The sequence below is a fragment of the Schistocerca serialis genome, chromosome 9 (assembly GCF_023864345.2).
Source record: "Schistocerca serialis cubense isolate TAMUIC-IGC-003099 chromosome 9, iqSchSeri2.2, whole genome shotgun sequence".
In the NCBI taxonomy this organism is placed as follows: Eukaryota; Metazoa; Arthropoda; class Insecta; order Orthoptera; family Acrididae; genus Schistocerca; species Schistocerca serialis.
Window position 1 is genome coordinate 180557383 of NC_064646.1, and position 24288 is coordinate 180581670.

Here is a 24288-nt window from a genome sequence, read left to right on the forward strand (position 1 = left end):
TGAGGTCATCAGTCTCCGAGAACGTAGAACTACTTAAACCTAACTAACCTAAGGACATCACTCACATCCATGCCCGAGGTAGGATTCGAAACTGCGACCGTAGCGGTCGCGCGGTTCCAGACTGAAGCGCATAAAATGGGCCACAACGGCCGGCTTGTCCAAATGTGAATAAAGTAAGTTTGCACAAGTTTTCATTCGACTCATGTCGCGTGCTACGTCTATATATTTTTGCAGCATATTGTTTCCGTGTTTGTCGTAGAATGAGTCGTTTTTATTTTCCAAGAACAAGTTGTCAACATTTTTATCTTTTCTTAGTTTCCTCATCTGCGGCCCCACAAATATACATTCTTTCGTCTTTGAAAGTGCATAAAAGTTATTGGTTAGGTGCTTAAAACAATTACCATTTTTATCTAGTGCCTTTGTATATTGCTTTATTAGCGCCAATTTAATATTCAAGGGTCGTAGCAGAATTTTCTAGGGAGCTACTAAACTTTTCCCAATAATGTTCTTGGATCCTAGAATCAGTGTGTTCCTTCGAGTCCCTTGTTAAGTTAACCAATGGTTCTATCTATTTCAGCTGTCCCAGTCACAAAGGTAACATGGGCACTTAGTATAATCCTACTGTTGTTCTGCCAACATACACAAAACCTTCAAATCACAGCAGAGGTCCGTTGAAGTTCACTGAAATCTACTTTTCTGAACAGCACCTCAGTATTTTCGTATGTCTCATGGAGATGGACAGAATGAGCTACTGGGATGATGCTAGAATGTTCCCGTTATGTAACAACGCCCTTTTAAATTTCTCTTACTTGAATAAATGAAGTGCTTACAGTCATCTACCTTGTAATCTGTTCCTAACTTGTGAATATGGTTTGGAGTGTTAATGCGGCATAATCCTGCTAAAATTCGTCTTCGAAGTGTTTCAGTCTGTGTCTGTAAGATGTTACACTTGTTCTTAGAGCCAGCAGTTATTTTCTTACAACCTTGAAGGTAGAAGTTCTTAAATATTCTGTGGGAGATTTTCAAATAGTTCCAACAGCTTCCAAACACTTTAACTTAAGTTGTGTGAAAAGTTGGGGCATGTATTGTACACGTGAGCAATCATAATTGGCGATAGACTCATCTGATGTATATCTTCATTCGGAATACATTATCTGAAGGTTCGTGGGGGGGATAGGTGCAGGAACACGGGCCCATGTGGTACAGATCTTCTAGCAGACTCCAAACAGGATAAACCATTTCGTTTTTTACTTTCCGTATTGAAGCCTTCAGTTTGAAAATACCGAAATAACAGTAATCCAGGTAGTTCTTGGCGAACCTCACATTATTGGAAGTTCGAAACTAATGGTCTCTAGTTTTCCTTTGACACTTTTCTCCACAATGCAAAGGCTACACACTTAATGACGGGCTGATGATTTATCTGATCTTCCAGTTTCACTCCAAAAGAAATAAAATTAAACATTTCTAACAATTGAGGTTGTGCTTCGTCTGCATGTGGTGATCATAGAACCGCCACGTAGGTAACAAAATAGATCTGGATTGTTCCTCAACAAACCAGCCAAAACGCTCTTCTAAGTCCTCTAGATGAACAGAAGGTGAGTAATTTGCATTTGTTTCCAGCATTACAATAGTTGTGTGTACTGCCATCTGCCTGCAAAGACACAGTAATGCCAATGAACTGGCCGTTTACTATTAAATAAAGTTATTTTCATTGTGAATATTGAATTTTAAAGGTTTTTAATTACAGATACTAAAAAAGATAATTTAACTGTGTGTGATAGGACAAAAATAAAGACATTTTTGGAGCCAGGTGAACAAATTCAGCATAAAACAAGTTTCGTAATCAGAAAAGTAAACACTTTGTTGACTTGTGTTATTTCTGTAAAAAATATTTTTGTGTCAGATTCCCGTCTGTCACTTGGAGCGCAGATGTCAATGAGAAGAACTGACGAAAAAATTTTCGAGCACGACATGCCGATATTTATTTCCTGTATTTAACTGACTAGGAATACTTTTAAAAGTACGAAGTACAATTCGTCTCTTATATGTGATGTTCAGTGTGTCAGCCATGTCTAGAGAACGAGCACTGCAGCAAGCCAGTAACTTTGTCAACCTGTTCAGCCACACGGCTGAATGCTACATATCAGTTTGGCATACTCTCTGGGGTTATATGGTGTAAGATATTAGAGAATCATTTATGTATGGGTAAACCCGTGGGCTAGTGTTAGCATCACTGACTAAAAGTACAGACATTCTGGGGCTGGGTTCGAAACTCGCCACTGTATAAGTTTTTAATAAATACCTCAGTTGATCGATGAAAGAAGGAAGCACAGAAATGTGTAGGAAAATTCGGAAATACACAAATACAAGTCACTCAGGAATAAAAGAAACAGGAAGTTCAGGGAAGCCAAGGCGAAATGGCTGCAAGAAAAAGGTAAACAAATCGAAAAACAATGGTTGTCCGAAGGACTACCACAGCATACAGAAAAGTCAAAACAACCTGCGGTGAAAATAAAACCAAAGGCGGTAACATTAAAAGCGCAATGGGAATTCCACTGTTAAATATAGAACAAAGAGGAGATATGTGGTATGAGTGTATCGAAGGCCTCTACGACTGGGAATACTTGTCTGACCATGTGATGGAAGAAGAAACAGGAGTCGACACGGAAGAGATAAGAGATCTAGTATTAGAATCAGACTTCAAACGAGCACTGGACGATTTAAGATAAAAAAGGGCAAAAGGAATAGATAACACTCCATTGAAATTTCTATAGCTATTAGGGAATTTCCAACGAAAAGACTACTACCGGTGGTGTGTAGAATGTATGATACTAGCGACACAACGACAAACTTCTGGAAAAATTTCATCCACACCGTTCCGAAGATAGCAAGAGCCAACAAGAGCAAAAATTGTCGCACGAACAGCTAAACATCTCATGCATCCAAGCTGCTAACAAGTATAACATACAGATAAATGGAACGGAAAGAAAAATCGACATAAAAAACAGACTAGCACTGGAAAAAAAAGAACAATCCTGGACAAGTGAACTTGCTGCTATCAAACATGAGTCTTAATTTGAGGAAGAAATTTCTGAGAATCTACGTCGGGAGCACAGCATTGTATGGTAGTAAAACAGGGTAATATCAACAGCAGCAGAAAATGGTATAACGGGAGTGGGATTCGTTATGAAGAGAAAGATAGGGCAGAGAGTGTCTTACTACAAACATGCCGATGTCGCAAGCTGAAGATGAAGACATGGAGAAACTATATGAGGATATTGAAATGATATTGTAGCACTTAAGGAGAGATGATAATCGAAGAGTCATGGGGGACTGGAATCTACATCTACATCCATACTCCGCAAGCTACATGACGGTGTGCGGCGGAAGGTACCTTGAGTACCTCTATCGGTTCTCTCTTCTATTCCAGTCTCGTATTGTTCGTGGAAAGAAGGATTGTCGGTATGCTTCTGTGTCGGCTCTAATCTCTCTGATTTTATCCTCATGGTCTCTTCGCGAGATATACGTAGGAGGGAGCAATATACTGCTTGACTCTTCGGTGAAGGTATGTTCTCGAAACTTCAACAAAAGCCCGTACCGAGCTACTGACCATCTCTCCTGCAGAGTCTTCCACTGCAGTTTATCTGTCATCTCCGTAACGCTTTCGCGATTACTAAATGATCCTGTAACGAAGCGCGCTGCTCTCCGTTGGAACTTCTCTATCTCTTCTATCAACCCTATCTGGTACGGATCCCACAGTGCTGAGCAGTATTCAAGCAGTGGGCGAACAAGCGTACTGTAACCTACTTCCTTTGTTTTAGGATTGCATTTCCTTAGGATTCTTCCAATGAATCTCAGTCTGGCATCTGCTTTACCAACGATCAACTTTATATGATCATTCCATTTTAAATCACTCCTAATGCTTACTCCCAGATAATTTATGGAATTGACTGCGTCCAGTTGCTGACCTGCTATTTTGTAGCTAAATGATAAGGGCTCTATCTTTCTATGTATTCGCAGCACATTACACTTGTCTACATTGAGATTCAATTGCCATTCCCTGCACCATGCGTCAATTCGCTGCAGATCCTCCTGCATTTCAATACAATTTTCCATTGCTACAACCTCTCGATATACTACAGCATCATCCGCAAAAAGCCTCAGTGAACTTCCGATATCATCCACAAGGTCATTTATGTATATTGTGAATAGCAACGGTCCTACGACACTCCCCTGCGGCACACCTGAAATCACTCTTACTTCGGAAGACTTCTCTCCATTGAGAATGACATGCTGCGTTCTGTTGTCTAGGAACCCATCAATCCAATCACACAATTGGTCTGATAGTTCATATGCTCTTACTTTGTTCATTAAACGACTGTGGGGAACTGTATCGAACGCCTTGCGGAAGTCAAGAAACACGGCATCTACCTGTGAACCCGTGTCTATGGCCCTCTGAGTCTCGTGGACGAATAGCGCGAGCTGGGTTTCACAGGACCGTCTTTTTCGAAACCAATGCTGATTCCTACAGGGTAGATTTGTAGTCTCCAGAAAAGTCATTATATTCGAACATAATACGAGTTCAAAAATTCTACAACTGGTCGACGTTAGAGATATAGGTCTATAGTTCTCCACATCTGTTCGACGTCCCTTCTTGAAAACGGGGATGACCTGTGCCCTTTTCCAATCCTTTGGAACGCTACGCTCTTCTAGAGACCTACGGTACACCGCTGCAAGAAGGGGGGGGGGGGGGGGGCGGGGGCAAGTTCCTTCGCGTACTCTGTGTAAAATCGAACTGGTATCCCATCAGCCCGTCAGGTCCAGCGGCCTTTCCTCTTTTGAGCGATTTTAATTGTTTCTCTATCCCTCTGCCGTCTGTTTCGATATCTACCATTTTGTCGTCTGTGCGACAATCTAGAATGCAGTTGTAGGGTAAGAAATAAACGGAAAGGTTATAGGAGAATATGGGCTTGAGAGAAGGAATGAGAGAGGACAAAGACTAATTGAGTTCTGCAATAACTTTCAGCTAGTAACAGCGAATAGTCTGTGCAAGAACCACAAAAGGAGGAGGTACACTTGGGAAAGGCCGGCTGATACATGAAGATTTCAGTTGGATTACGTCATGGTCAGACAGAGATTCCTAAATCAGATACTAGAGCAGATATAGACTCAGATCACCATGTAGTAGTGATGAAGAGTAGGCTGCAGTTTAAGAGATTTGTGAGAAGGAATCAACACGCAAAGAAAAGGGATATGGAAGTACTAAGGAATGACGAGACATATTTTAAGTTCTCTAAGGCTATAGATACAGCAATCAGGAATAGCTCAGTAGGCAGCACAGTTTAAGAGGAATGGACATCTCCAAAAAGGTAATCACACAAGTTGGAATGAAAAACAAAGGTACAAAGAAAGTAAACGAGAATAAACTATGGGCAACACAAGAAATGCTTCATTTGATCGATAAAAGAAGGAAGTACAAGAATGTCCAGGGAAATTCAGGAAAACAGCAGTACAAGTCACCGAGGAATGTTATAAATCGGAAGTGCAGGGAAACAAAGACGAAATGGCTACATGAAAAACCTGAAGGAATCTAAAAACAAATGATTTCAGGAAGGACTGACTGAGCATATAGGAAAGTCAAAATAACCTTTGCTGAAATGAAGAGCAACGCTGTTAACATTAACAGTGTAACTTGTATTCCATTGTTAAATGGAGGGGAGAGAGCGAATAGGTTGAAAGAGTATATTTAAAGCCTCTATGAGGTGGAAGATTTGTCTGATGTGATAGAAGAAGAAACAGGAGTCGATGTAGAAGAGATGGGGGACCTGAAGCTTTGGAGGACTTAAGATCAAACAAGACAAAAGGGATGGAAAACATTCCATCCGAATTTTTGAAATCATTTGGGGAAATGGTAACAAAACTACTATTCACGTTGGTGTTTAGAATGTGTGAGTCTGGCGACATACCATATAACTTTCGAATAAATATCATCCACACAATTCAGAAGACTGAAAGAGTCTACAAGTGCGAGAATTATCGCAATGTCAGCTGCACACCTGATGCACCCATATTACTAACAAGAATAATATACAGAAGAATGCAAAAGAAAATTGAGGATCTGTTAGATGCGGATCAGTTTGACTTTAGGAAAGGTAAAGGTACGAGACAAGCAATTCCGAGATTACAGTTGATAATGAAAGCAAGACTATAGATAAATCAATACACGTTCATAGGGTTTGTCGATATGGGAAAAGCGTTCAACAATGTAACATGGTGCAAAATGTTTGAATTTATGAGAAATATAGGGGTAAGCTATGGGAAGAGACCGGTAATTTACAATATGAGTAAGAGCCAGGAGGAAATAATAAGAGTGATCGACCAAGAACGAAGTGCTCGGATAGAAAGGGTATGAGACAGGGGTGAAGTCTTTCGCCCCTACTTTTCAATCCGTGCATCGGCGAAGCAGTGATGGAATTAAAGAACGGTTCAGGAGTGAAATTAAAATTCGAGGTGAAAGGATGTCAATGACACGACGTGCTGACGATATTGCTATCCTGAATGGAAGTGAAGAAGAATTACACTATCTGCTAAATGTAATGAACAGTCTAATGAGTACAGAATATGGATTGAGATTAAATCGAAAAAAGACGAAAGTAATGAGAAGTAGCAGAAAAGAGAACAGCGAGAAACTTAACATCAGGTTTGATCGTCACAAGCTAGATGAAGTTAAGGAATTCTGCTATCTAGGCAGCAAAATAACTAATGATGGATGGAGCAAGGACGACATCAAAAGCAAACTAGCACTAGCAAAAAGGACATTCCTGGCAAAGAGAAGTCTACTAGTATCAAACATCAGTCTTAATTTGAGGTGGACTGATGTGAGGGATGAAAATGTTCTGTGCGTTATCGGAGAGGAAAGGAATTTGTGGAAAGCACTGTTAAGACATCAGGTAATGACTTCCATGGTACTAGAGGGAGCTGGCAAAAACTATAGAGGAATACATAAAGCAAACAATTGAGGATGTGGGTTTCAGTTGCTACTCCGAGGTGAAAAGTGTGGCACTGGGAAGAATTTCGTGGCGGTCACATCCTAAGAGTCAAAAGACTCCTGACTGAAAAAGGAATAGTGTTCGATATATACCACATAAGCATATGTTCAACATGTTCTTTTAAGTACCTTTATCGATTTCAGTCACACTTGGTAATCACCAGCCTGGCATTAGGGTAGGGATGGAGGTGGTAACGGGATGATAGAGATGGGGCGGACATGGACCGATGGGGGATAAGGAGACGTACAGAGAAATGTGTAGGAGTTGGATATAGAGAGGGAAAAGGAGAAGATTGACAGTTAGCAGCTACAGGAGGAGGTGTACAGGGAGAGGGGAGAAGAGGAGATGGATAGAGGCGGAGGAGACGATGGAAAGAGGGGGAGGATGAGATGGTCGAGAGAATGAGATTGACTGAAACAGGTGTGAACAGGAAGATGGACATAGAGAGGGAGGGGAAGAGAACGTGGCTACGCACAAGAGGCATGGATAGAGAGTGGAGGAGGACGTGGATACACTAGAATAAAAAATGCTTGAGCAACTCCCGGTTTCCCAGCTACTCATTGTATGTTATGATGAGCTTTTATGAACTGAATCATCTGGCACGGTGAGAGAGCTTCTATCAACTACCTGCAAAAATCTGCTGAATGGTGCCCTATTCGAGTGCCGTAGCATGTGACAGTCTGTTTTCTCGATGAAAATCACATCGTAAAATTATAACTAAATTGCACCTGTTGGAATGGGGAACACTGAAATCCTTTAGTTACTCGACAAATGCACATTTGGTAATGAACGTCCATGCTAGCTGCACCAGGGAGATCCCTTACCGGTGGCCACGTGTACACTTGCAACTGGAAGGAAGGTACGTTTTTACTTTCGATGCATTCGATGCATTAGGCAAAACTTACGTCAAGTATCTAGACTGACGGAAAGAAAAATCGTAACTCCAAGAAGCAGTTGTGCGACATTAAAGAAATTTGAAAGGCGTACTTTTTGAGACATTTTCGTAGAGAACAGGGGTCTGGAAAAGTGCACTTTAAAGATGGAAACCATCAGACTCGGCCACAAAAAACTGAATTTTGATGGTAACCGGTTTTCCCCCTTTTTAACCATCCTCATACCCTCAGTCCTTGATGATAGGCGGCGGCAGTGAATGAAGCGGACGTGTAACTCCACGAACGTGTTGGATGTACGGCTTTGGCGCACCGTACTGCAACTGCGGCAGCAGTCTGAGCAGCAGTTGGCACCACAGAGACACAACGAACTGTTACAAACTGGTTACTTCATGGAAAGCTACGAGCCAGACGCTCTGTAGTGTGCATTCCACTGACCACAAACCAACAGCATTTGTGACTTCAACGATGTCAAGCGAGATTTTATTGGAGGACACGGCAAAGATCGGTTGTGCTTTCTGATGAAACCCGGTTCTATGTTGGTGCCAGCGAGGGCCGAGTGTTGGTTCGAAGGAGACTAGCTGAGGGTCTTCAAATCTACCTGAATGCTAGACACACTGGACCTACACCCGGAGTTATCGTCCATAGAGCGATTCTGTATGACAGCAGGAGCACTTTCGTGGTTATCCTACCCCCCCCCCCCCCCCCCTGACATCGAAATTTCGTGCTGCCATTCACGAACATTATTTCAGGATAACGCTTAACCCAGATACCGCTGTTGTAACCCAATATGGTCTACAGGGTGTCGACATGTTGCCTTGGCCTGCTCCATAACCACATCTGTGTCTAGCCCAGTATACTGGGACATCAATAGGCGACAACTCTCATACTCAGATAGTATAAACCATCCCTGTATTGACCCACCAAGAGCCACAGTCACGCAACTCCATCCCAAAAAGTGACATCCGGCACCTGTACAACAAAATAGAAGTACATTTGCATGCTTGCATTCAACATTGAGATATGAGATTTTCACTCTGCAGCGGAGTGTGCGCTGATATGAAACTTCCTGGCAGATTAAAACTGTGTGCCGGACCGAGACTCGAAATCGGGACGTTTGCCTTTCGCGGGCTAGTGCTCTGCCAACTGAGCTACCAAAGCACGACTCACTCCCAGTCCTCACAGCTTTACTTCTGCCAGTACCTCGTCTCCTACCTTCCAAACTTTACAGTAGCTCTCCTGCGAAGGTTCGCAGGAGAGCTTCTGTAAAGTTTGGAAGGTAGGAGACGAGGTGCTGGTACTGCGAACTTTCGCAGGAGAGCTTCTGTAAAGTTTGGAAGGTAGGAGACGAGGTACTGGCAGAAGTAAAGCTGTGAGGACGGGGCGTGAGTCGTGCTTGGGTAGCTCGGTTGGTAGAGCACTTGCCCGCGAAAGGCAAAGGTCCCGAGTTTGAGTCTCGGTCCGGCACATAGTTTTAATCTGCTAGGAAGTTTCATTTCAACATTGAGGTAGTTACACTGGTTATTAATGTACCACCTTTCCACATTTGGAATGGTTTGTTTCGTGCTTACATCAGCCTGTGATCTTGCAGTTTTAAACACTTACGTACCTAGACAGATGTGTTTGAGAAATGTCATTACTCCACATTAACCATTTTTTGATGTTGCGATTTTTTCCGTTTGTGTATTCTCATTCGTATTGAAGCAATCGGATGAATCTCTTGGAAATCCTCTATAGGGAACGAGTGGCAGTGATTACTACCAGTCATCTACGGAGAACTGATTTTCTCTAATCATATCATTTCTTTTTCGTTGGATTATGTATTTCATATTCCACATACCATTACCAGATCCCATTTGAAGAATAATTTCGCAGTAAAATTGACTGCCCATTTTCGGAGTCACTACTGAAGCATCCTCTTAACCATATGGATGAGTAACTGAAAATCTGATCCAGTTTGTTCATACTGTAAGGACCTTCATCTGCACAATGAAGCCGGGCTTCTAAACAGAACATTCCAGTACTCGTTTAAAAGTACAGAACAGTTAGTAAACAATATGCCTCTTTTACAGCTATTTTGAAATCTTCACCAGCAAGAGAGGCTTGTTTTCAATCTTTTTCAGTAGGAAGCGGTAGTATAGCTTTCCTCGAAAAACAAAGATGTGCAGTCTCCTTTGGAGTATTCTGCGGACGGCTTAATGAAGTGTCTCTTCTATAACATAGCAAACATAACGTGTATCGGGCTTCATCCCGGCGTCTCATAATACCAAACAACGGCTAGCTTCACTAATGAGTCTGTTGGTGGAAACTATTACGAGGCTCGAGTTCAGTTCTTAGATGCAAAGAGAGAAGGTGCTTTTACAACAGTTTTTTTTATATTTTATATAGTGCTAATTAAGCAGAATAACTATTTTTCTTCTTTTTCTCTTTGTGCGTTGGCAGCACTTGTAAAAGCGTCACCAGTCATCATGTCATAACTGGCTAAAGACAGTTTGGGGTTTAGTACCTGGATATAGATTACCGGTTCGAATCTAGGTGCTGAGGTAAAGTTTCATTGGCACTATTTCACAATCAAATGGAGGATAAGGGTGGAGATTGTTTCCTGAGCATCATCTCGATCATCAACGTACACCAGTATCTCTTAGTATTGATAGTGATATATATGTCAGGTGCGAATGCTAAACTTGGCAGTCCTTCCGTGCTATCTGCAAGGTGTAAGCTACACTGAAGGGGCATAGAAACTGTTACACCTGAGTAATATCGTGTAGCGCACAGCGAGTAAGCGGAAGTGCCGCAACACGGCGTGGCATGGACTCGACTGATGTTTTAAGTACTGCTGGATGAAACTGACACCATGAATCCTGCAGAGCTGTCCATAAAACCGTAAGATTACGAGGGGTGGAGATCTCTTCTGAGCAGCTTGTTGCAAGGCATCTCAGATATGCTCAATAATGTTCATGTCTGGGGAGTTTCGTAACCAGCAGAAGTGTTTAAACTCAGAAGAGTGTTGCTGGAGCCACTCCGTATCAATTCTGGACGTGTGGGGTGTCGCACTGTCCTGCTGGAATTCCCAAGTCCGTCGGAATGCACAATGAACATACACTCCTGGAAATTGAAATAAGAACACCGTGAATTCATTGTCCCAGGAAGGGGAAACTTTATTGACACACACCTGGGGTCAGATACATCACATGATCACACTGACAGAACCACAGGCACATAGACACAGGCAACAGAGCATGCACAATGTCGGCACTAGTACAGTGTATATCCACCTTTCGCAGCAATGCAGGCTGCTATTCTCCCATGGAGACGATCGTAGAGATACTGGATGTAGTCCTGTGGAACGGCTTGCCATGCCATTTCCACCTGGCGCCTCAGTTGGACCAGCGTTCGTGCTGGACGTACAGACCGCGTGAGACGACGCTTCATCCAGTCCCAAACATGCTCAATGGGGGACAGATCCGGAGATCTTGCTGGCCAGGGTAGTTGACTTACACCTTCTAGAGCACGTTGGGTGGCACGGGATACATGCGGACGTGCATGGTCCTGTTGGAACAGCAAGTTCCCTTGCCGGTCTAGGAATGGTAGAACGATGGGTTCGATGACGGTTTGGATGTACCGTGCACTATTCAGTGTCCCCTCGACGATCACCAGTGGTGTACGGCCAGTGTAGGAGATCGCTCCCCACACCATGATGCCGGGTGTTGGCCCTGTGTGCCTCGGTCGTATGCAGTCCTGATTCTGGCGCTCACCTGCACGGCGCCAAACACGCATACGACCATCATTGGCACCAAGGCAGAAGCGACTCTCATCGCTGAAGACGACACGTCTCCATTCGTCCCTCCATTCACGCCTGTCGCGACACCACTGGAGGCGGGCTGCACGATGTTGGGGCGTGAGCGGAAGACGGCCTAACGGTGTGCGGGACCGTAGCCCAGCTTCATGGAGACAGTTGCGAATGGTCCTCTCCGATACCCCAGGAGCAACAGTGTCCCTAATTTGCTGGGAAGTGGCGGTGCGGTCCCCTACGGCACTGCGTAGGATCCTACGGTCTTGGCGTTCATCCGTGCGTCGCTGCGGTCCGGTCCCAGGTCGACGGGCACGTGCACCTTCCGCCGACCACTGGCGACAACATCGATGTACTGTGGAGACCTCACGCCCCACGTGTTGAGCAATTCGGCGGTACGTCCACCCGGCCTCCCGCATGCCCACTATACGCCCTCGCTCAAAGTCCGTCAACTGCACATACGGTTCACGTCCATGCTGTCGCGGCATGCTACCAGTGTTAAAGACTGCGATGGAGCTCCGTATGCCACGGCAAACTGGCTGACGCTGACGGCGGCGGTGCACAAATGCTGCGCAGCTAGCGCCATTCGACGGCCAACACCGCGGTTCCTGGTGTGTCCGCTGTGCCGTGCGTGTGATCATTGCTTGTACAGCCCTCTCGCAGTGTCCGGAGCAAGTATGGTGCGTCTGACACCCCGGTGTCAACGTGTTCTTTTTTCCATTTCCAGGAGTGTAGATGGATGCAGGTCATCAACCAGGATGCTTACCTACGTGTCACATGTCACAGTCGTATGTGGACGTATCACGGGTCCATATCCCTCCAGCTGCACGAGCTCCACACCATCACAGGGCCTCCACCAGTTTGAACAGCCCCCTGCTGACATGCAGGGTCCTTGCGTTCATGAGGTTGTCTCCATACCAGTACACATGGACATCCGGTCGATACAATCTGAAAGGAGACTCCTCCAACCAGGCAACAAGTTTCCAGTGACCAACAGTCCAATGTTGGTGTTGACGGACCAAGCGAGGGGTAAAGCTGTGTGTCATGCAGTCATCACGGATACACGAGTGGGCCTTCGGTTCTGAAAGCCCACATCGATGATGTTACGTTGAATGGTTCGCACGCTGTTGATCACCCAGCATTGAAATCTGTAGCAGTTTGGGGAAGGATTGCACTTCTCTTCAGTCGTCGTTGGTCCTGTCCCTGCAGGATCTTTTCCGGTCGCAGCGAGGTCGGAGATTTGAGGTTCTACCGCATTCCTCATATTCACGGTACACTCGTGAAATGGTCGTACGGGAAAATCCCCACTTCATCGCTACCCCTGAGATGCTACGTCACATCGCTCGTGAGGCAACTATAACACCATGTTTAAACTCACTTAAATCTTGATAACCTGCATTATGTAGCAGATGTAACCGGTCTAACAACTCTGTCAGACTGCCAACAGCAGCACCGTATTCTGCCTGTTTACAAATTTCTCCATGCCTGTACCAGGTTTTTCGGCGCTGCAGTGTGTATTTCCTGCATTGTGTAACACGACAGCCTGTTGTAAAGGGAAGGGGCACTTTATTCAATCACAAAAACTCGACCGCGGACGCAGAGTTGGCGGCTAAAATCGGGTCAGACAGCCGGTATGGCCGAGCGGTTCTAGGCGTTTCAGTCTGGAACCGCGTGACAACTACGGTCGCAGGTTCGCATCCTGCCTCGGGCATGGATGTGTGTGATGTCCTTAGGTTAGTTATGTTTAAGTAGTTCTACGTTCTAGGGGACTGATGACCTCATAGTGCTCAGAGCCATTTGAACCATTTGCATTTTAAGATCGGGTCATATTCGTGTTGACAGCTGAAATCAGCTTAATAGGAGCACTTGGAGGGCCAGTTTCACACCGTGGTCCGTTTTCCCAATAATTCTTGAACATTCGTTGGCGAACATGGAGTGGGCTTTGTATCTGATGAACGGTAACGAAGATCTGCAAGCAGAGGAAGGTAACTAATGTATGGGCTATGGCATCTGAATTTGGCAGCATAACGTTTCTTGGTACAATTACTTTACATTAATTCCATCTCGCGAGTTAGCGCCTATACAAACATTTCATGCTGATACATGTAAAGCATTAACATAGCTTTTTCTGTATACGTGGATAAATGTTTTGCTGAAGGGCTGTGATAAATCTGCCTTTTGGCGTATATACCTGGACATCATAAGCTGCAACGTAAAGTGAAATATTTTATTATTTAAAATAAACGAAAGGTATCGCCATTTAGTTTTTCAAAGCCTTGTCCTAAGTCATTGGTATGCTTCAATCGATAAAATCATACCTGAAGTCCTATCTCTGTCATCCACCAACAAGTCTAGTTGCTGACGGAAATTCAAACACTTTTCCTCTTCCCTGAATCTGCAGCGTATAGATTATTTTGTGCCACTTTATTTCTTCATTAATTATATTATTTTTAGTAATTTCTTAACAGTGTCTTTTTCTCGAGAACATGATAGCCTTAAGCAATTTAAGCTCAGTCTCACAATCCTTTTTAAATTTGTTTTCATACTCTTTCGTTATTGACTTGTCAAATCTTTGCCTACCTTGGTATTACGTACAATATTTTATGTCTTTTATGGTAGTTTCTTGAAACGCTATCATTTTGACGTTTTCTCTGGACACATCATCGACCAGTTATGCACTTGTTTCTACCACTTTTGGCTGTTAGGGTGACTAACACGCTTAAATATCCCCCCGCCCCCTACACACATACAACCATTACCTGACTATTTTTCTGACAATAATCACAAATTAGTGTTGAGCCACGCAAATGACGCGATTAAACACCGAAATAGCTTAGAATGTTGAGAAACTCCACATGTGTGCTCAAAATATATAATCATAGTGCCAGAGGAGGACGATATACACTATGTGATCAAAGGTATACGGGCACTTGGCTGAAAATGACTTATAAGTTCGTGGTGCCCTCCATCGGTAATGCTGGAATCCAACACGGTGTTGGCCCACCCTTAGCCTTTATGCAGCTTCCACCATCGCAGGCATGCATTCAATCAGGTGATGGAAGGTTTCTTGAGGAAGGGCAGCCCTTTCGTCACGGAGTGCTGCATTGAGGAGAGGTATCGATGTCGGTCGGTGAGGATTGGTACGAAGTCGGCGTTCCAAATCTCCCAAATGAGTTACGGTCAGGACTCCGTGCAGGCCAGACCGTTACAGGAATGTTATTGTCGTGTATCCACTCCGCCACAGGTTCTCGATCGTGTTGAAAGATGCAGTCGCCATCCACGAATTGCTCTTCAACAGTGGAAGCAAGAAGGTGTTTAAACCATCAATGTAGACCTGTGCTGCAATAATGCCATTCAAAACAACAAGGGGTGCAAGTACCCTCCACGAAAAACATGACCACATCATAACACCACCGCCTCCGAATTTTACTGTTGGCACTACTCACGCAGGCAGGTGACGTTCACCGGGTACTCGCCATCCCCACACCCCGCCATCGGACCACCACATTCTGTAACGTGATTCGTCAGTCCACACAACGTTTATCCACTGTTCAATAGTCGATTGTTTACACTCCTTCCACGAAGCGAGGCGGCGTTTCGGCATTTACCGCCGTGATGTGTGGCTTGTGAGCAGCCGCTCGATCATGAAATCTAAGTTTTCTCATCTCCTGCCTAACTCTCACAGTAGTTGCAATGGATCCTGATGCAGTTTGGAATTCCTGTGTGAAGGTCTGGACTACGATCCTCTTCAACTGTCGGCGGTCTCTGTCAGTCAATAGACGAGGTCGGTCTGCACGCTTTTGTGCTGTGCGAGTCCCTTCACGTTTCCACTTCACTATCACATCGAAAACAGTGGACCTAGGGATGTCTAGGAATGTGAAAATCTCGAGTACAGAATTATGACACAAGTGACACCCAATCACCTGACCACGTTCGAAGTCTGTGAGTTCCGCGGAGCGCCCCATCCTGCTCTCTCACGACGTCCAATGACAACTGAGATCGCTCGTATGGAGGAGCTGGCAGTAGGTGGCAGCACAATGCATCTAATATGAAAAACGTATGTTTTTGGGGGTATTCGGATTCTTTCGATCACATAGTGTACGTAGCACCAGCAGTTGTGGGTGCACTAATTTTTCACGCCCCCATAAGCGGTTGTATGGACGGAAGGATCTTCTGTTTAGCTCTTTCGTTCTTTTTTGCATTTAAAGGTTAACAGTGCGCTTTTCGTAGACTCCATTTGGCTTTTTACATGTGTGCCGCATAGCATCTTATGCCTTATTTTTGCTATTGTAGATTTTTGACGAATATATTCATCAACGACAATTTTAATAAGTGTTTCAGGTCGTTGAATTTGGAAAACGAATAGTGAATACAGTGTTACAGCATAACGTAATAAGACAATAAAATATGTAAATGCTGTAGAAAAACAGTGTTAATAAAGGTAGTGGAGATAACAGTCATGGTTTCAGATAACATTTTTTTTAACGTATTGAACGTCGACGGGTCGAAGAATAATTTAAGTCCAAAGGTGGATTGTCCATTTAGGATGTTATGGTATTAAGGTGCAAAAATGTTCCACTAGTTTTAAACAGTTACGTGTCTGACAGCTTTAAGGTCTGAGGTAAATGCAGTTACTTTAAAAACCTAACGTCTGCAAAGAACAGCTTAGTGTTGCATTGTTTCTTAGATAAATTATTTAAGCTGATTTAGAGACCCTAATAATATTTTTAAATTTATACTCTTGAAAAAACGTACCCATTATACCTAGAGGAAGAGTTGAATCAAAACGCTGTAATCTACCATGTAATACCAGCCGCAAAGGAAATTATGATGCAAATAGCAGAAACTCTTGTGAAAACATTGTTAAAATACTTCGTGGTGCTTTTCATTAGAACAAACGCGAGGCTTCTAGTGTCAATAATTAACCGTACATAAGATGTGTGTGTGTGTGTGTGTGTGTGTGTGTGTGTGTGTGTGTGTGTGTGTGTGCGTGCGTGCGTGTGTGTGGGCCAGTAACCAGGGCGGTTAATAAGTGTGTCTTTTATAGATATGAATGCAAAAATAGTTTGCTATTTGAATTCGCTGTAAGGATGACTGCACAAATTTTTTGTTGTGCTCATAGCCAAGTTCGATTTTTTTTCACTCCATACTGTTTGTATCCCGATATTATGAAGTCTGTACTCAACGTTACTAACTATAATCAAATAAGACTAAGATTTGTAAGATACCAGTTTTCTGGCCTTGGCTAATGCTGGTTGGTATGGTGGATGTGCCGGCCGCGGTGGCCAAGCGGTTCTAGGCGCTGTAGTCCGGAACCGCGCGACTGCTACGGTCCCAGATTCGAATCCTGCCTCGGGCATGGATGTGTGTGATGTCCTTAGGTTAATTAGGTTTAAGTAGTTCTAGGTTCTAGGGGACTGATGACCTCAGATGTTAAGTCCCATAGTGCTCAGAACCATTTGAAGCATTTTTTATGGTGGATGTCAACGCTGTTCGTCGTTTGCTGTGTGATTGGGACTATTCTCCAGCCTGGAGATAATGAGTCAGTCTGTCCTTCATCCGGGTAAATGTGTGGCGGTCTGAGCCGATACAAAGCCGGGTAACTGCCACAGAATGCCATCGTTTCCTCATACTCTTTCGGAAACAATCTTCTAAAAGTCTTATTGGGAAGCAGGGCCTTTCGGCGAGCACTGTGTGAGTTAGCAGGAAGTGGCCGATCGAAATGCCTATATTATGCTCTTGAGGTGTACCTGGCATAAAGATCTGAACGTTAAAATGCTTTGGGGGAGCAGTTTTGGAAGCTCACGAGAATAGGAAGCGATTCGTGGACCCTGTGGACTGGAGCTGAGGTTTTAAAAGTTTTGCGTGTATGAAGTCGGAAGTGAGTCAGCGACACTTGTTTCATACAGACGTTTCCCATCTTTTGTGAAAAAGAGAGCTTTAATGCGCGAGCGTTTGATAGGGCCGCACTAGGATCTCATACTACTAGAAGCTGAGGTGTCAACTAGTTGGAGGTAATGTCTGATAACAATGAGGTGGATTTAGTGAGATCTTACTGAAAAGAATAAATTCCGTTTGTTCCTGTGTAAGGTTTCTCAGTTTCCGTGTGCGCCTTCTCCCTTTTAGGTTTCCGTAATTCAGACTCCTTGTAGGATGACTTTGTTATCTGTCTGTTCGAAACCCTTTTCCACAGAAACGAGCAGACGGATCAGGTTGAAACTTATGTCACAGATTAGGGTCTACTGTCCCTCGGTGACATAAAAAAGTGAAGGTTGAAAGTCAACGCAACAAAAAGAAACGGCTATTTAAGTCATATATTTCGGTACTCACAAACTCACTCATCAAAAGTTCTAGAGTACTTTCCACTGATCTAGAATCAAGAAATTCACCAAGAAGCAGGGTTTCACAACACCGGCAACAGGAAAAAATCGGTAAATTGAGAATTTGTAATTACATCATCCGAAAAAAATGTTTTGTACGAGAAATTTGTTATCGTAGTTTGTTACCAGACTGACTGTCTATCCGTCGGTCTATTAAATTCCGTTTCTCAGGAACGGTTAAACGCACCATGTTCAAATTCACACCTACGGTCTCTTGACAAATATAATAAACATAAGCTTCTGTGTCAATGGAATTAAAAGATACGGCTATTTATGTCACATACTTTGATACTCCCAAGCTCACCCTTCAAGCCTACACTTCATTAGTTTTCTGACTGGCTTAATGCGCCAACCTCTTCATCTGGGAGTATAGCTTGCAACCAACGTCCTTAATTATTTATTGGATGGATTCCAATCTCTGTCTTCCTCTACAGCTTTTACCCTCTACAGCTCTATCTAGTACCTGCACCATGGAATTTATTTCTTAATTTTTTAGCAGATGTCCTATCGCCCTGTCCCTTCTTCTTGTTAGTGTTTCCATATATTTATTTACCCTCCAACACTGTGTAGAATCTCCTCATTTTTTTACCTTTCGAGTCCACCCAACTTTCATCATTCGCCTGTCACTCATCTCAAATGCTTCGATTCTCTTCTGTTCCGGTTTTCCCACAGTGCATGTTTCACTACCATACTGTGCTGCAAATGCATTCTCAGAAATTTATTCCTCAAATTAAGGCCTATGTTTGACACTAGTAGACTTCTCTTGGCCAGGAATGAGCCCTTTTACCAGTGGTAGTCCGTTTTTGATGTCCATCTTGATCTGTTCATCATTCGTTACTTTGCTGCCTAGGTGGTAGAATTCCGTAACTTAATCTACTTTGTGACCATTAACCCTGATGTTACGTTTCTCGCTGTTTTCATTTCTGCTACTTCTCATTACTTTCATCTTCCTTCGATTTGCTCACAGTACATATTCTATACTCATTAGACTGTTCATTCCGTTCAGCAGATCCTGTAAGTCTTCTTCACAGTCACTTAGGATAGCAATGTCATCAGTGAACCTTATCAGTGAGATGATTTCCCTTAGAATTTTAATTTCACTCTTGAACCTTTCTTTTATGGCCATCGTTTCTTCTTAGATGTATGGATTGAACAGTAGGAGCGAAAGACTACACCCCCGTCTTACAACCTTTTTTATCCGAGCACTTTGCTCTTGGTCCTCCATTCTTACTACTCTCTGTTGGCTCTTGTACATGTTGCATACTACCCGTATCTCCCAATAGCTTACCCCCATTTTCCTCAAAATTTCGAACATCTTGGAACATCTGTCACTATCGAGCGCTTTTCCAGATCGACAAATCCTATGAACGTGCCTTGATATTTCTTTAGTCTTAATTCTGTTAACAATATCGACATTACAAGTGCCTCTCTGGTGACTTTACCTTTCCCACAATCAAACTGATCATCATCTAACTCAGTCTCAAGTTTCTTTTCCATTCTTCTGTGTATTATCTATCTTAGTATTTGGTGACCCATTCTTGACATTACACTGTCGAGCTACGTGTCCTGCTTCTCTGCAAAAATAGCGCATTGTGGCTCTTGCCATATCACACAGCCCTGCACGCTCTTTTAGGCTTCATCGGCGGCACACAATCGACTGTATGTTTTCCATGACCCTTCGATGATCTCTTCATAATGTCTCATCTGTCCTCCTTAGCGGTGACGAACAGTTTGGCTGCATTGCGTCTATTTTTCTGACACCTCTTTCTAAAGTACAATCCCATGCATTACAATCTGTTGCCTTACATCTAAAGCAATAGTCCCTCAGGCGACCTGATTCTCCGAATCTTTCTACACAAAAGGCGACCGAAGCTTCCTCTGTTATTGCACAAACCACCGCTTGCCCTATCGTTAAACCTTCTCCTCTCCCTCTCACAGCTCTTTCAATCCTCTCATCTTCGATTCCTTGTATGAATACTGCTCTCTCTAACTACCCAATTAGACCTTGGCTCCCCGGAATGTCGGATTCTCTCTTTACCCCTTGCATAGCTTCTCAAAACTGGTGCCTGCAATATGTCCATTCGACTTGCCCATTCGGCCATATTTTCGGTCCTATTCTGTCTACTCGAGAATAATAAAAACGCGTCGTAGCCGAGAGTCTATTTTGACTCAGAGTTCTCCAATAGAATTCGCTTCAGGTCTGCCTAGGTTGTGGTCAAATCACGTACGAGTAGCTTACTCCGTGCGGCTCCCTAATCTTACTTTTTACAAAAATGGTTCAAATGGCTCTGAACACTATGAGACTTAACTTCTGAGGTCATCAGTCCCCTAGAACTTAGAACTACTTAAACCTAACTAGCCTACGGACATCACACACATCCATACCCGAGGCAGTATTCGAACCTGCGACCGTAGCGGTCGCGCGATTCCAGACTGTAGAGCCTAGAACCGCTCGGCCACCCCGGCCGGCTTACTTTTTACAAATTTTAGTATTACTTTATGAATATGACATGGAGTACGTTCAAATGCCAAGTCACAAATGTCAACCAATTCCCTAAGATTACCTTTATTTCCTTCCAGCTTTCAGAATTATCTTGAATGCATTAGATAGAACTACAGTATTTGTTGGATAGGGAACTCACTACCTTCCATATTCAATTTAGGGTTTTTTTCGTCCTTCCTCGCACCCGCGGATCTTGTTTCCATGCCGCAGTGTGTTTCAGTCACAGTGGTTGTTGATCAAACGAATGGCCCTGTGTCGGCGTCTCGGGAAGGCGGGTGCTGGAATGCTCGCGTTGTATTTAGGGTGTTGCCGGTCCGACCTCGTTTGGTGTAACTACTTGCGACTTCTTCTTCGGTGTTTACTGGTGGCGGGATGTTGAGAGCGGTATCGTAATTCTGTTGCAATGGTCATCTGATGGACTGACCACTCTTGTTCTCTTGTTCTTCATTCCTTTCTGTTCCTTACTGCTCTTCACTCAAAGGACTGCTCAGCCTATTTTCGGTACCCGATATATCTCGAATGTTCAAACCGATTTGTCTCAAGACAAAGGCTTTTAGTTCTCCAAAGAGAAAATTCTGTGTTTCGTACTCACAGGCGCCTTATTTCTTAAATAAAGTACCCAGCCAGGAATCGAAACCCCGACGCCACATATGACACCAATCTATAGGTCGTAATCCGACGGAGATCGCAACATACTTCCATGAATGCCTCAGTCAAATAGAAATGGATGTGGGATTTTTCACGTCTACCGACTACTTGTCACGCGAACGGCATCATGCAAAGGAATAAGTCGACGACAGGCTCTAGCTTAGATTTACCGGGTCTCTATGGATGGAGGCAGTACAAAAAGACTCGGGTATCTGGGTAGGGAGGTAGAAATGAAGAATCGAGCTTCTGGATTGGTACCTAGGTCTCATTTTGTTGCATGAATATGTCGAAGAGCACAGACGCTGGGTCATAATTTCAATAAACGTAGAACGTAGATGAAGCTGACGTCTCCATCTAGGTTTCCAGGCTCTGCTTGATACAATTCTTACTAAGTCTACTTATTATACTTTTTTTTTAATTTTTGGTAATCTTTTCATGATTCGGTCATTGCGCCTTGTTTATAGCTATGTTTTACATTCCAACTTCTGTGATTACCATTTTTAGAAATTTCTATTCCTCTTAAATGGAACTGCCTTCTGACCTATTCATTATCGCATTGTCTATAGCCGCAGCGGACTTCAAGCGTTTCTCATCATTCCTTAGAACTTCCGTATCCCACTTTTTTGCAAATTTTTTCTTCCTGCCTAGTCTCTTAAACTTCAGCCTGTTCTTCATCATTACTAAATTATGATCTGAGTCTATGTTTGCTCCTCGGTAAGCCTTACAATGCAGTATCTGTTGTCGGAATCTCTGCCTGATAATGATGTAATATAACTGGGATCTTCCAGTATCTCCCAGTCCTTTCAAAGTGTACCTCCTCCTCTTGTAATTCTTGAACAGAGTGTTCTCTGTTACGAGCTGAAATTAATTTGCACAAAGCAGTTAATCTTTCTCCCCTTTCATTCCTACTACCAAGCCGATATTCTCCCGTAATCCTTTCTTATATTCCTTCCCCTACAACCGCATTTCAATCCCTCATGACAATTACACTTTAATCTACCTTTACGTACTGAATTACCCGCCCAATTTCCTAATATACTTTTTCTATCTGTTCATCTTCAGCTCACAGTGTCAGCATGTGTACCTGAACTATATTTGTTGATTGTGGTTGCTGTCGATTCTGTTGAGAACAACCCTATCACTCTCTGCCATACCCTCCTATTTATAACGAATCCTACTCGCGTTATATCATTTTCTGCCGCTGTTGATATCACCCTGTATTCACCTGACCACAAATCCTTGCATTCTTTCCATTTAACTTCACTGACCCCACTATAACTAGATTGAACCTTTTCGTTTTCCTTTCTAGATTTTCTAGCTTTCCTACCACGATCGAAATTCTGACATTCCACGCCCCAATTCGAATAACGTTATCCTTTCGATAGTTATTCATTCTTTTTCTCATGGTCACCTCCCCCTTGGCAGTACCTTCCCGGAAATCAGAAGAGGGGTCTTTGCCGTAATCTTTTGTCAAAGAAGATGTCATCATGATACTTTTTCGCAATTATAGGTCACATGTACTGTTGATGCACATTATGGGTTTTTGACGCTGTGATTTCCATTACCTTCTGCATCCTCATACTGTTGACCATTGTTTTTTCAGCCTTTAGGGGCAGTTTCCCACCCAAAAGACAAGAGAGTGCTGTGAACCTATGTCCGCTCCTACTCTCTCTTCGGCCGCCAATGCTGATGATTTTTATTCAAGATTTATGCAGTGGTGGGGTCTAAGCCAGGGACCGAGGACGTTTTGATTATTATTCAAAGATTTTACGCCTAGACCCCTTGACATCAAGTTATGAAATCTGTAAAGTGGCAAGGTTTCACTGTATAAGTAAAGGTAACAGTAAAATGTTATGAATTTGTAATTATATCATGTTGTTATCAGGAGAAAGAAAACTGGCGTTCTACGGATCGGAGCGTGGAATGTCAGATCACTTAATCGGGCAGGTAGGTTAGAAAATGTAAAAAGGGAAATGAATAGGTTAAAGTTAGATATAGTCGGAATTAGTGAAGTTCGGTGGCAGGAGGAACGAGACTTCTGGTCAGGTGACTACAGGGTTATAAACACAAAATCAAATAGGGGTAATGCAGGAGTAGGTTTAATAATGAATAGGAATACGAGTAAGCTACTACAAACAGCATAGTGAACGCATTATTGTGGCCAAGATAGATACGAAGCCCACACCTACTACAGTAGTACAAGTTTATATGCCAACTAGCTCTGCAGATGACGAAGAAATTGAAGAAATGTATGATGAGATAAAAGAAATTATTCAGATAGTGAAGAAAGACGAAAATTTAATAATCATGGGTGACTGGAATTCGAGAGTAGGAAATGGGAGAGAAGGAAACGTAGTGGTTGAATATGGATTGGGGGAGAGAAATGAAAGAGGAAGCCGTCTGGTAGAATTTTGCACAAAGCATAACTTAATCACAGCTAACACTTGGTTTAAGAATCATGAAAGAAGGTTGTATACATAAAAGAACCCTGGAGATACTAAAAGGTATCAGATAGATTATATAATGGTAAGACAGAGATTTAGGAACCAGGTTTTAAATTGTAAGATATTTCCAGGAGCAGATGTGGACTCTGACCACAATCTATTGATTATGACCTGTAGATTAAAACTGAAGAAACTGCAAAAAGGTGGAAACTTAAGGTTATGGGACCTGGATAAACTAAAAGAACCAGAGGTTGTACAGAGTTTCAGGGAGAGCATAAGGGAACAATTGACAGGAATGGGGGAAAGAAATACAGTAGAAGAAGAATGGGTAGCTATGAGGGATGAAGTAGTGAAGGCAGCACAGGATCAAGTAGGTAAAAAGACGAGGGCTAGTAGAAATCCTTGGGTAACAGAAGAAATATTGAATTTAATTGATGAAAGGAGAAAATATAAAAGTGCAGTAAATGAAGCAGGCAAAAGGGAATAGAAACTTCTCAAAAATGAGATCGACAGGAAGTGCAAAATGGCTAAGCAGGGATGGCTAGAGGACAAATGTAAGGATGTAGAGAATTATCTCACTAGGA